The 10,893-nt window shown below is 47.6% G+C and overlaps 1 protein-coding gene and 1 long non-coding RNA gene across 4 annotated transcripts in view; both read left to right on the top strand.

Moving 5' to 3' along the window:
- LIPC (lipase, hepatic) overlaps positions 1-10,893 on the top strand; it is a 161,111-nt gene that overhangs the window by 110,269 nt on the left and 39,949 nt on the right. The window lies entirely within an intron of this gene.
- Positions 2,421-4,489, top strand: LOC105510621. Its single transcript, XR_001001588.1, has 2 exons — positions 2,421-2,758; positions 3,069-4,489. It is a non-coding gene; the product is annotated as an uncharacterized LOC105510621 (long non-coding RNA).

The following is a 10,893-nucleotide window of genomic DNA, read 5'->3' as shown; positions in this document are numbered from 1 at the left end:
AGAAAGAAAGAAAGAAAAGAAAGAAAGAAAGAAAGAAAGAAAGAAAGAAAGAAAGAAAGAAAGAAAGAAAGAAAGAAAGAAAGAAAGAAAGAAAGAGAGAGAAAACAAAGGAATGTTGATTCTAGAACCAAATTGTCTGGGTTTAAATTTCATCCCTGAAGATGACTCTGGTTACCTTAGAGCATTTTGTGGGAAGTTAATAAACTACACAGGGCGTAAAGGAAGTGCTCAATAAGTATTTGCACCATTATAATTAAAAGAACTATACTTCAGCTGGGTGCAGTGGCTCACGCCTGTAATCCCAGCACTTTGGGAGGCGGAGGTGGGCAGATCACTAGGTCAGGAGATTGAGACCATCCTGACTAACACGGTGAAACCCTGTCTCTACTAAAAATACCAAAAAGTTAGCTGGGCGTGGTCGCGGGTGCCTGTAGTCCCAGCTACTCAGGAGGCTGAGGCAGGAGAATGGCGTGAACCCGGGAGGCAGAGCTTGCAGTGAGTACAGATTGTGCCACTGCACTCCAGCCTGGGCGACAGAGTGAGACTCCGTCTCAAAAAAAAAAAAAAAAAAAAAAGAACTACACTTCTAGCCAGCCAGGCAAAGTGAAGGATTAAGAGAGCTACTCTGAATTTCTCTGCTGCCCCCTCCGCCTCACCTCCCATGCATTGAACACAGAGTGTATATGTAAGTCCTCCCACTACAACCATCAAGACAGGCACATCTGCCCTTTTTCTCTGTCTTCTTCAGTTCCTTCCAGGTTCTCTCTGGAGGCTTGCTTAGGAGCTGCCCCTGTTTGCAGAGCTCTTCATCAATAGACTGAGTATTTACAGAATAGCGCAGTTTTGATTAAACAGTTCATTTCACTGGAGACTGGGGTGGTGTATTGTGTCTCTGGAGTTATTCTTGGCATCAGCAGCCCTTGCTCTTAGCATCCGTTTCTTTACATTTTTAGGTGGAGCATAAGAACTGCAGTGAAACAGATCAGATGGGGGGCAGGTGGGATTTCCTTTTACCTTTCCCCCGCTATTTCTCGGTGGATTTATCCCATTATCTTTGCTGCTATTTGCTCCTTGCTATCTTTTATTCTTCTCTTTTGAAACTGGCTGAGTCAGAAGGAAATAAACAAACGCAACAGTGTGTGGAAAGAGCATTAGATGGCACGTCCAGAAAGTCGGACTCTACATCCAGCATCTAGTTATGTGATTGATTGATGTGTGTTTTAGCTTTTTGGCGCCTCAGCTTTTAGGCTGTTTTTTGTTTTTGTTTTTAATCTGTTAAATGAAGTGATTGGTCTAGATTTTTGGTCTCTGAATGTGTGTCAGCCATGGAAACCTTCCTACAAACAGACTCTTCAAGTAGAAAATGATAAAACCTAAAATCAACTTTGGGATGAAACCAGGTGGGCGGGCAGTCAGGAACCCACCCTTTCATCCTCTGTGTCCTCTCCCATCTCCCATAGCAGCCCCCAAAGTAGTTCCACAAGATCCTTGGCCTTGGGATCCTAGAGCACAGTGTTTAAACCATTAGATGTGCCTATTTAGAAACTCATTTCCTGCTCTTAAAGTGCTCAGCCCTCTCCCCCACACATAAAGCCTTGCCTCCATGAGAGCAGCGGGGACTAGACTTTGAAACCCCAGCACACAGAGGTGAGTGTGAGCCTAGCTCGACAGTGTACAAGCCCATTGGAAAGCTGCCCCAGACAGAATTTCCTCAGTTGTGTCCTAAGGACCATCGGTGCCAGAAATGCTTGGCCAAAAAAGGAAATACGGAGGGTGAGGGCGGCTTGCTTCAAAGTAATTGAGGTTGAGAGCCACTGCATGTCATCTGCCCCTACTAGAGATTAAATTCACAGTAGCTTCTTTTCTCGGACCAGCAGGAAGCCTGATTAATGTTGCTTAATACAACATTTCCCAAATTTATTTAGCCACAAAGCTCCTTTTTCCCCATAACTCCTATTAATATCACAAGAAACAGTCTGAGATCAGAAAAGCCAATTTTTAAAGACTGAGTTATAAGGCTCGAAATAAATGAGGAATTCTAGAAAATGAAGGGAAGAGGGACAAGGACCCTGGTTTGGGGTCTGGATGAGGGTGAAACAAGGACCACCCATGACTCCAGAGAAGATCCAGATCTTGCTTGTTGTCTGTTGGTGCCTTTCTATCAGCTCATTCCCAGAGGGCAGACAGAGGCAGCAGGTGCTGTGTTGGTGGCCAGTGGCTCCTGACCATAGGAAGGTGACTGTGGGTGTAAGAAGTGAAGCAGTGCAGGTCCCTGCCTCTGTTCTCCCCTTCCTTCTGGCATTGGCTCACTGTGACAAATCCTTCCCTAGGAAGGGCAGAAAATGAATTATCTGTTAAATCAATTCAACAGATAACCCACCTCTCTGCAGGCCTTGTGCTGGGCCCACAAAGATGCGTAAGACATGTACACCTTAGAGCCTGGTCACGAAATGGGAAAGTAAGCAGCCCCACCCTCGAGGTCTGAACAGAAGACAGGGGAGCACAGAGAGGGACCCCTCCCCTGACCAGCTGTCAGGAGAACTGTCCACACATTCTGATTCCTCCAAGGTTGAGGGCTAAGGTGTAGGAAGAGGAGAGAGGTTCCAAGCAGAAGGAATTGCAGGAGCAAAGGCCCAGAGGCACCCCGGGCCTGTGAGCAGCTATGGTCGGAGCCGCATGTCGGGGGATGGAGAGCGTGTGAACAGAGGGGACTGGAAGCGGATCCTCCCAGGAAGCAGTTGCAGGCGTTCATGCTACAGTGAGTTGCTGATAGTAGGAGGGGAAGAAAGAGGAAGGGGGCGTGGAAGATGACTCAGTGGGGGTGAGCCAGCGCCTGGAAGAGAGGAATGTGTGAGCAGAATGAGGAAGTTAGAAAAGCTGGTTGGAGGTAGGAGGTGGAAAGACAAGTTCAGTCCTCAACAAGTTAAGCAGGTTATGTAAGAAGTCCAGGCATGGATGACGATGATCATAATCATGATGGGGACGATGACAAAGATGACTAGGAACTCTCGGTCATCTCTCTCTCTCTCTGTCTCTCTCTCTCTCTCTCTCCTTCCTGGTTGCAGGAGTTTGCAGGGAGGCGGGAGGTTGTGAAGAACAATAATCAGAAGAGATTCGTGTCTTCATCAAAAAACACCTGGGGCAGGTAGAGTTGGTGCTAGCTTCTCCATCCATCCCTGACACCCCAGCCCCATTCATCATTAAGCAGAAGACAGGCTGGGCTGGCCCAACTTGGTCCTGTACCCCCACCACCCCAGAACCCCGCTGGTCCATAGCGAGGATCCCTTCTCCTTGACCCTCCTCCTTCCCTGTGACTCACCTAAGCCTGATCCTACACTTCCTATCCCAGCCACTGCCTCAGCCTCCTCCACCCCCAGCTTGGGATGAGCCACCTTCCTGGCTGGGTAGCCTGGGATGAGCCATCTCCCTGCAGAGGCAGAGAACCAGTGACAATACACACAAACCAAAGCCATGCTGCAAACAGAACACCAAGGCACCCTCCTCTTAGGATGCATTATATTCGGGGTAGATGTTGAATTCTAGTAACACATTCCCTGGGGTGTTTTCAAATCCAGACACACTGGAGCCTTGTTCCAGCCTCACTGTGGGCGAAGGCCCCCGGGCTCACCTCCAGCCTCAGGCTGGCTCTGACTGCTGCCCTGGTTCCATCCTGGCAAGCGGAACTGAACAGGCCCGACTCCACAGCCCCCAGTGCTGCCGGCTGCAAGCTCTGCTGACTCCAGCCTCAGGCCCCTGCTTGCCTGCTTCTAAATCCACATGCTCCTGCTCCTTCCTGCCCCTGCTGGCCTCTCAGAATGCCACTTCTTTCTGCCAAGACCTCAGGCATTGCTACGGCCCAGCCCCATCTTTATTGATTTCAGGGCTCTGTCCCCTTGCAGAGCCCGTCTCATTGCCACCCACATCTGGGACAGCAAAAGACTCCTTAATTTCCTCCAGAGTTCAGTTTCTTCCAAAAAGCTTGGCACATCTTAGCTGCCAGTGTGAACTGTGAGCTCCCAGAGATGCCCGTGGCACTTTCCAATATTCGTCACTTTTGACACATCTAAAATATCCTAGCTCCCAGAGCTGTGTGAGCACCAGCCCAGATGGACTGGCTGCTGGGGAAGCGTCAGTCTCTCCAGGGCCGCTGAGAAGCCTTGGGGCAGGAGGGGGATGTCTGACAAAGCTTCCTAACTAAGGAACCCCACTTCCTCTCACTTTGGGCACCCCTGCCAAATGAGCGGGCACCTCCATATTCCAGCAGCCCTTGCTGCCCGGCTTCCAAGCTCCAAGCCAACTTCCTTCCACAGAATTCTCTGCACCTTGGTTCCCGGTGGCTCCAAGTACTTTGCCATCTGCCGAGTCAGTTCTGCCAGAGAGGAAGCAGCCGATGTGGGGAGTTCTCTGTGGGCGCCACCTTTCCTCTCTCAGGTCACCTTTACTCTCAGAAGGAAACTGACCCCCTGACCTATTAAATAGCTGAAATCAAGGGCTACTGGGGCCCAGGTAGGTGAAGGTGTAGCTAAAGGCATGAAGGTCAGCATCTAGCTAGGCAGTCAGGTCAGCCAAGAAGACAGGTGAGGTGAGTGGACCCTTTGGCCCCACAGTCAGACAGTGAGAGAGCTACTCCCAGAGTTCTCTGGGGCATGAAGGGGCTGCAGGGGTAGGTGAACGGCATCCAGAGAAATAGATATCATGGAAAGTGCAAGCAGGAAACAAGCTGGGATCTTTTTCTTTATTTAAAATTATTTTTCAGGAAAGGCACAGAGGTTCACGCCTATGATCCCAACATTTTGGGAGCCCAAGACAGGAGGATCACTTGAGGCCAGGAATTTGAGACCAACCTGAGCAACACAATGAGGCCCTCTCTCTATGGAAAAAAAAAAAATTAATTAGCTAGTGGAGGGGGCTAGTGGCATATGCCTGGGATCCCAGCTAGTTGAGAAGCTGAGGAGGGAAGATCGCATGAGGCCAGACATTCAAGGCTGCAGTGAGCTATGATCACTGCGCTCCAGCCCAGGCAACAGAGCCAGACCTTGTCTCTAAAAATAAAAAGAAATAAAAGAAAAGAAATTATTTTAAGGAAGTAAATACTTGCATGGCTCATAAATTAAAAGAATATAAAATAGAATAGATTTGGAACATCTTACCCCCATCCCGTGACGTCCATATCCATTCCCTCCTCCCCCTCTCCCACCATGGGTAACCACTTATATTCATCTCATCTGTATCTTTCCAACATTTCTTTATGCAACTGAAAGCCAATATGGAGTTATTTACTTATGTCCCCACCCTTCCACAAAAGGTATCACACTTTAGATACCGTTCTGCACCTTACTTTGGTCACTCAGCAGTACGTTCTAGAAATCTTTTCAAATCAGTACAGTGTTTCTTTACTCAAGCTGCAAAGTATTTCATTGAGGGATATGTCCCATTTCAGCTATCTAGACTCTAGATGGACACTTGGGATGTTTCCAGTATTTTACAATTACAGACAATCCTGCAATGAATGACCTTGTATTAATTTCATTTCGTATGTGTGCAGATACAGCCACAGGGTACATTCCCATGCAGGAAATGCTGAGTAAAAAGAAAATGCATTTGTAACTTTCATAGCTGTTGCCAAATCCCTCTCCGTTGGAGTTGCACCATTTTGCATTCCTACCAGCGTCTCCATCAAGGTGTGTGGTCACATTTTTTAATGTTCACCAATCTGAGGGGTGAGACTTGTGTCTCAGTATAGTTTTAATTTGTATTTTTCCTCTTAGGAGTAAGGTTGAGGATCTTCTCTTATGTTAAAGGGCTATTCATATTCCTTTTTCTGTGAAATGGCTCCTCGTGTCCTCGGTTGGCCCATTGTTCTGTGGGTTGCTGGTCTTGCTCTCCTTGATTTCTAGGCATTCTATAGATATCAAGGAGATTCGCCCTTTGTGTTATGAGTTGCAATTATTTTTTCTTGCTTTGTTGTTCATTTTTTACCTCTACTTATGTTTTTTTGTTGTTGTGGCTGTTTTTGTTTTTTGTTTTTTGTTTTTTGAGACGGAGTCTTGCTTTGTCTCCCAGGCTGGAGTGCAGCGGCCGGATCTCAGCTCACTGCAAGCTCCATCCCTCGGGTTCACGCCATTCTCCTGCTTCAGCCTTCCGAGTAGCTGGGACTACAGGCTCCCGCCACCATACCCGGCTAATTTTTTGTATTTTTCGTAGAGACGGGGTTTCACCATGTTAGCCAGGATAGTCTCAATCTCCTGACCTCATGATCCGCCCACCTCCGCCTCCCAAAGAGCTGGGATTACAAGCGTGAGCCACAGCGCCTCGCTTTTTTTTTTTAATTTAGTTGGTCATACAGAAGATTTTTGTTTGCTTTAATGTAATCTAATTTAACAACCTTTTACAGCTTCTGAATTTTGAATTGCAGAGGGAGGTTCTTATTCAAAAGGTTATGAAGGAATTCACCCATATTTTTTTCTGGTAATTTTATGATTCCTATTATTTCATTTAAAAATTGGATTCCTTTGGAGTTTTTCCTGATGTATGATGAGAGGGATGGACCCAACTTATATCTTTTCATCTTTTTCCAGATCTCCCAATACTGTTTTTAAAGTCCATCTTTACTCTGTCCTAGCACTTTGAGAAATTAGATTTCCACTGCCCAGAACAACCTGGCCAATAAGTCACTTCTATCAAACACTGAATTCAAACGTATGCATTTGGGTGTTCTGGGCTTCTATTCTGCTTCTTCATCCATGTTCCTATATACACAGCTTGAATTACTGAATCTTTATGGTACATTTTAGTATCAAATAGGACACACCTTCCCCCATAGTCCTTTTTAGTTCAGAGCTCTCCTGACCGTTTACTGGCAAGCTGAGCTCTGTCACTGGGGCTCTCCTTGCTCACTGTCATGTTTTATTCTCTTCTCTCCTACAAGGAAGCCAACATATGCCTGCAGGCATCCAACCAGGGAAAGAGGCAAGCACAGCCTGCTCCCCAAACAAGGCAGAGGCAGGGGTGCAAGGCCTTCTGGGAGAGTCCCAGTAGACCATGTCTATGTACCCTTTTGAGGCCGGTGTTCTGGAGAAAGGCCAAATAGGAGATCTATGTCTTCCTGGAGGTTTGGACTTTGCCCTGAAGATTCTCAGCACTGATCTTCTGGTCCATTCAATCTGTTTAAATGAAGGTGATCCCAGATAACCTCAACATAAAGAGTTATCCTCTCTGATATTCTGTCTCCTCATGATTTGTTACTGATCAGGGGCAGAAGAACCCTTCAAGGAGGAAGATGTTATAATAGCAACATCAATCCCTACTTCTACTACCACCAATGCCACCATGGCCACCTTTATTCATTGAGAACCTGCTATATACCAGGCACTGTGGGAGGTACTTTACACTTTTATCTCATTTACTTACAACCCCATGAGGAAACCATCTGTAAACTTGCCCAGAATTGCGGCTCATTAGTGGCAGAGCCAAGCTTTAGATCCCAGCCTGGTTCCAAAACTCATATTCTTCACCACTGGGCAACTTCTTCTCAGAATGATCCGCCACCCTGTGTTGATGCAAATTCCCAGGCCTCCCAGACCTACTGAATCAGCTGCTCTGGGAATGGCGCCCAGGAGTCTGCATCTCCAGCACATGAATACCTGAGAGCCACTGCTCACAAATGTAGAAAGTTAGGTAATATATCAGGCTGTGAGGATGAGTATTTCCTTAGCAGTAGTGTAAGGGCAGAACCCTGACTGCTGTGTTTTGCAGTCAGATTTTGATTTCCTCATTAGCAGAGAGTGTTAACTGGTAGCCTAGTTTGGCTCCTCGAGGTGCCTGATTCAGACACAGCACCCCACAGCTGGAGCACCCTAGCTGGTAGAGGCAGGGACTCAGCCAAGTAGGCTCCAGAGCTGCTGCCTAAGCCCAGTAGATTTCTCCTGCTCAGAACAACCTGGCCAAATGGAAGAGGGGAGGCTGAAATCCTCACTCTAAAGAAGGACCACCTTTTCTTGGCACAAAGGCACCGTGCCAAACCACACAGTTAAGGTTGTGTGCTACCTAAAGCAGGTGCACAGAATTCACAGAGAGGTACCAAATAGGCTGGCAAAGACTTGGTGGATAAGTACCAACAAATATCTGGAAAGAACTACGTTGGGTTGAGACATGAGAAGGAAGAGATTGTAGGCAAGTTTGGAAAGGGAAACAACGCATAGAACGCCAAGCCCTGGACTAGACATTTCAACTTTCATTCATCCTCACTACCACCCACACAAGACAGTCTTCCTATTTCCAACTTAGAAGAAGGAAGTTGAGGCTCCTACTGGTTAAGCAAGCTTCCCAAGGCCACACAGCTAATAAGTATTAAACAACCAAACACAGAGCCAACTGACTCCAAAACCAGTGCCCCCTGCCGCCACTCCACTACCCTGCCTCTGCCATTGCTCCCTATGGCGACCTGGAAACTGCTGGGGTACCTGCCTGTGGTCTGAAGTGGGCCGGCAGCAGTCAACTGGGCCTCCAGATATGGGTAGTGAAGGGAGGATACAGGTCCAAAAGAATATCTTAGGGGAAATAGTGCACATGCCCAGGAAAGTTTTATAGTCTCAGAACATAGATGTATGGAGAAGTCGAATTCTGGTCCTGGTTTGCTTTTTCAGCCAGTTGTGGGCCTTGGCAGTCACCGAACCCTTCCTTATTTCTTCATGAGGAAATTAACATCTCCTAGGATAGAAACAGCTGTGCTGCAGATCTCAGGGTCAAGCAAGTCTCAAAGAAGATGAGAGACACCAAGGGCCTCAGGGAAGCTGAAGGGCTCAAGGTGCATGCTGCAGCCATGACCTCAACCTCTGTGGGTCTAGAGGTGACCATGCTGGCCACACCTAAGCTCATCTTCCCCCTGCATTTCATAGTCCTTCCCTCCCATCAGGTCCAGCCTTTGATTAAAATTCCCAAGATTATCTGGGCAGCTGGCAGCACCACCCACCAATGGAGTTCATCTGGCTGCCTTTACACCAGTCACCTTATGGCTGGGTGGGCGCTTCCCTATTCTTCGGCCAACACAACACATTCCAAACTGTGTGACAGTTTATGTACTTGCCTCTACCGTAAGACCATGAGCTTTTTGAAAGCATGGTCTGTCTTATTCACTGTTAGGTATCACAATGTTAGGCACAATCCCCGACACATAATAAGTGCTTAATAAATGTGTGGTGGAACAAATGAATGGATGAATGAATGAATAAAAGAATGAATGGGATCAGGGTGGGCCTTCAGTCTCTAAAAGCATACCCAAGAGCCAGCCCTCTCAGTCCCAGGCCCCCACATGGGGAAGCCCTAGGGAGGTTCAGGGACTAGATCAGGTCCATTTCCTCATCAGGAAGCCCCCAAACCTCTGCTCCAAAGAGCACATCCAACATGCTTCAGACCACACTCCCCACCCACAGTTTACTGCCTATAATCCCAGCTACTCAGGAGGCTGAGGCAGGAGAATCACTTGAACTCGGGAGGCAAAGGTTGTGGTGAGCCGAGACCACGCCATTGCACTCCAGCCTAAGCAACAAGGGCAAAACTCCATCTCCAAAAAAAAAAAAAAAAGAATAACCTTGGGCTGTTTGGCCAAGTTAATGCTTAATGCTTTCCTCACCCTGCAAGTGTTTATCTTTGCCCAGATTCCAGCTTCAGGGAGGGGAACATTCCTGCAGAACAGTCAGGCGTTCTCAGGTCACCTCTCCTCTCGCTCTCACTTTTCTTTTTGCCTGATTAAGTCTGGCCTAAAAACACGTCTCAGGGGCACATATCTGTCACTCACAATAATCCTATAAGGTAGGTACTACTGTTAGTCTTATTATATAGTTAAGACACAGAGAGGTTAAGTAACTAGCCCAAGGTCACAAGCTAATAAGTAGCAGAGCTGGGATTTAAGGCAGACAATCTGGCTCCAGAGCTCAGGTGCCTTTTTTTTTTTCTAAGACATTGTTTGGCTCTGTCACCTCAGCTGCAGTGTAGTGGCACAATCACTGCTCACTGCAGCCTTGACCTCCCAGGCTCAGGTGATCCTCCCACCTCAACCTCTCAAGTAGCTGGGACTACAGGCACACACACCACCATACCCGGCTAGAGCCCAGGCTCCTAACTGCTTCACAGCACTGTGTCTTGCTATGCAGTAACAAGCCACGCTCAGGGCATGGGCCCATGTTGAGTCTCTTCCATCCATGGGTTCCGACTGGAAAGGAAGCAGCAATCTTCTCTTCTTTTCACACTGAGTATAAGGCACCCAATTCATCTTCTGGCAGGTGACCTAGAGGAGGGAGTGGCCCTCGTTTCCTTTTACAGGTACAATCACTGCCAATACTAAAGCAGTGCCTGTCCCCACCTGCCAGGGCACCCAGGATCCTTGTCTCCAGCACTAACTTCATGAGGTAGGTGGCTCTGGGCTGAGATAGGACATCCATATTCCTAGATTCCTTGACTGTGATGTCAAAAGTCCTCTGCCCCCACCCCTCCTTCTATTCCTTGTAAGCGTCACTTGGCAGTTGTGTAGTTATGGCTGATACAGGAATGAAGGAGAAGGTCAAGTGAAGTTCAAAGCCAGGAGCTAGATAGTCATGATACATCAAATAAAGTTTTGGAACAAGAACACAATGGGATTAATTTGCCAATCAAAACAGCACTTGGCAACTTGACTATAAGCCACGATCTCTCATGGCAACAGCAGTTGAAGGGCCTGTGATTGTCCAGCTCCTGGGGAGCCTCCCTGGCCTAACTGTGGTCAGATGCCAGCATCCCAGCCCCCTTAGCTAGGTAAGGATTCTCCTAGAGTTACCTCTGGAAGGGAAAGAAAAAAAGTCTAGTCTGAGAATGAGACCAGAGACAGCAGCTCTGCCAGGTGTTTGAAGGGTGAAGGTC

Source organism: Colobus angolensis, unplaced genomic scaffold, assembly GCF_000951035.1.
Source record: "Colobus angolensis palliatus isolate OR3802 unplaced genomic scaffold, Cang.pa_1.0 Scaffold19, whole genome shotgun sequence".
Classification (NCBI taxonomy): domain Eukaryota; kingdom Metazoa; phylum Chordata; class Mammalia; order Primates; family Cercopithecidae; genus Colobus; species Colobus angolensis.
The sequence above is the reverse complement of the archived record's forward strand: the minus strand, read 5'-3'. Positions and strand labels throughout refer to the sequence as shown.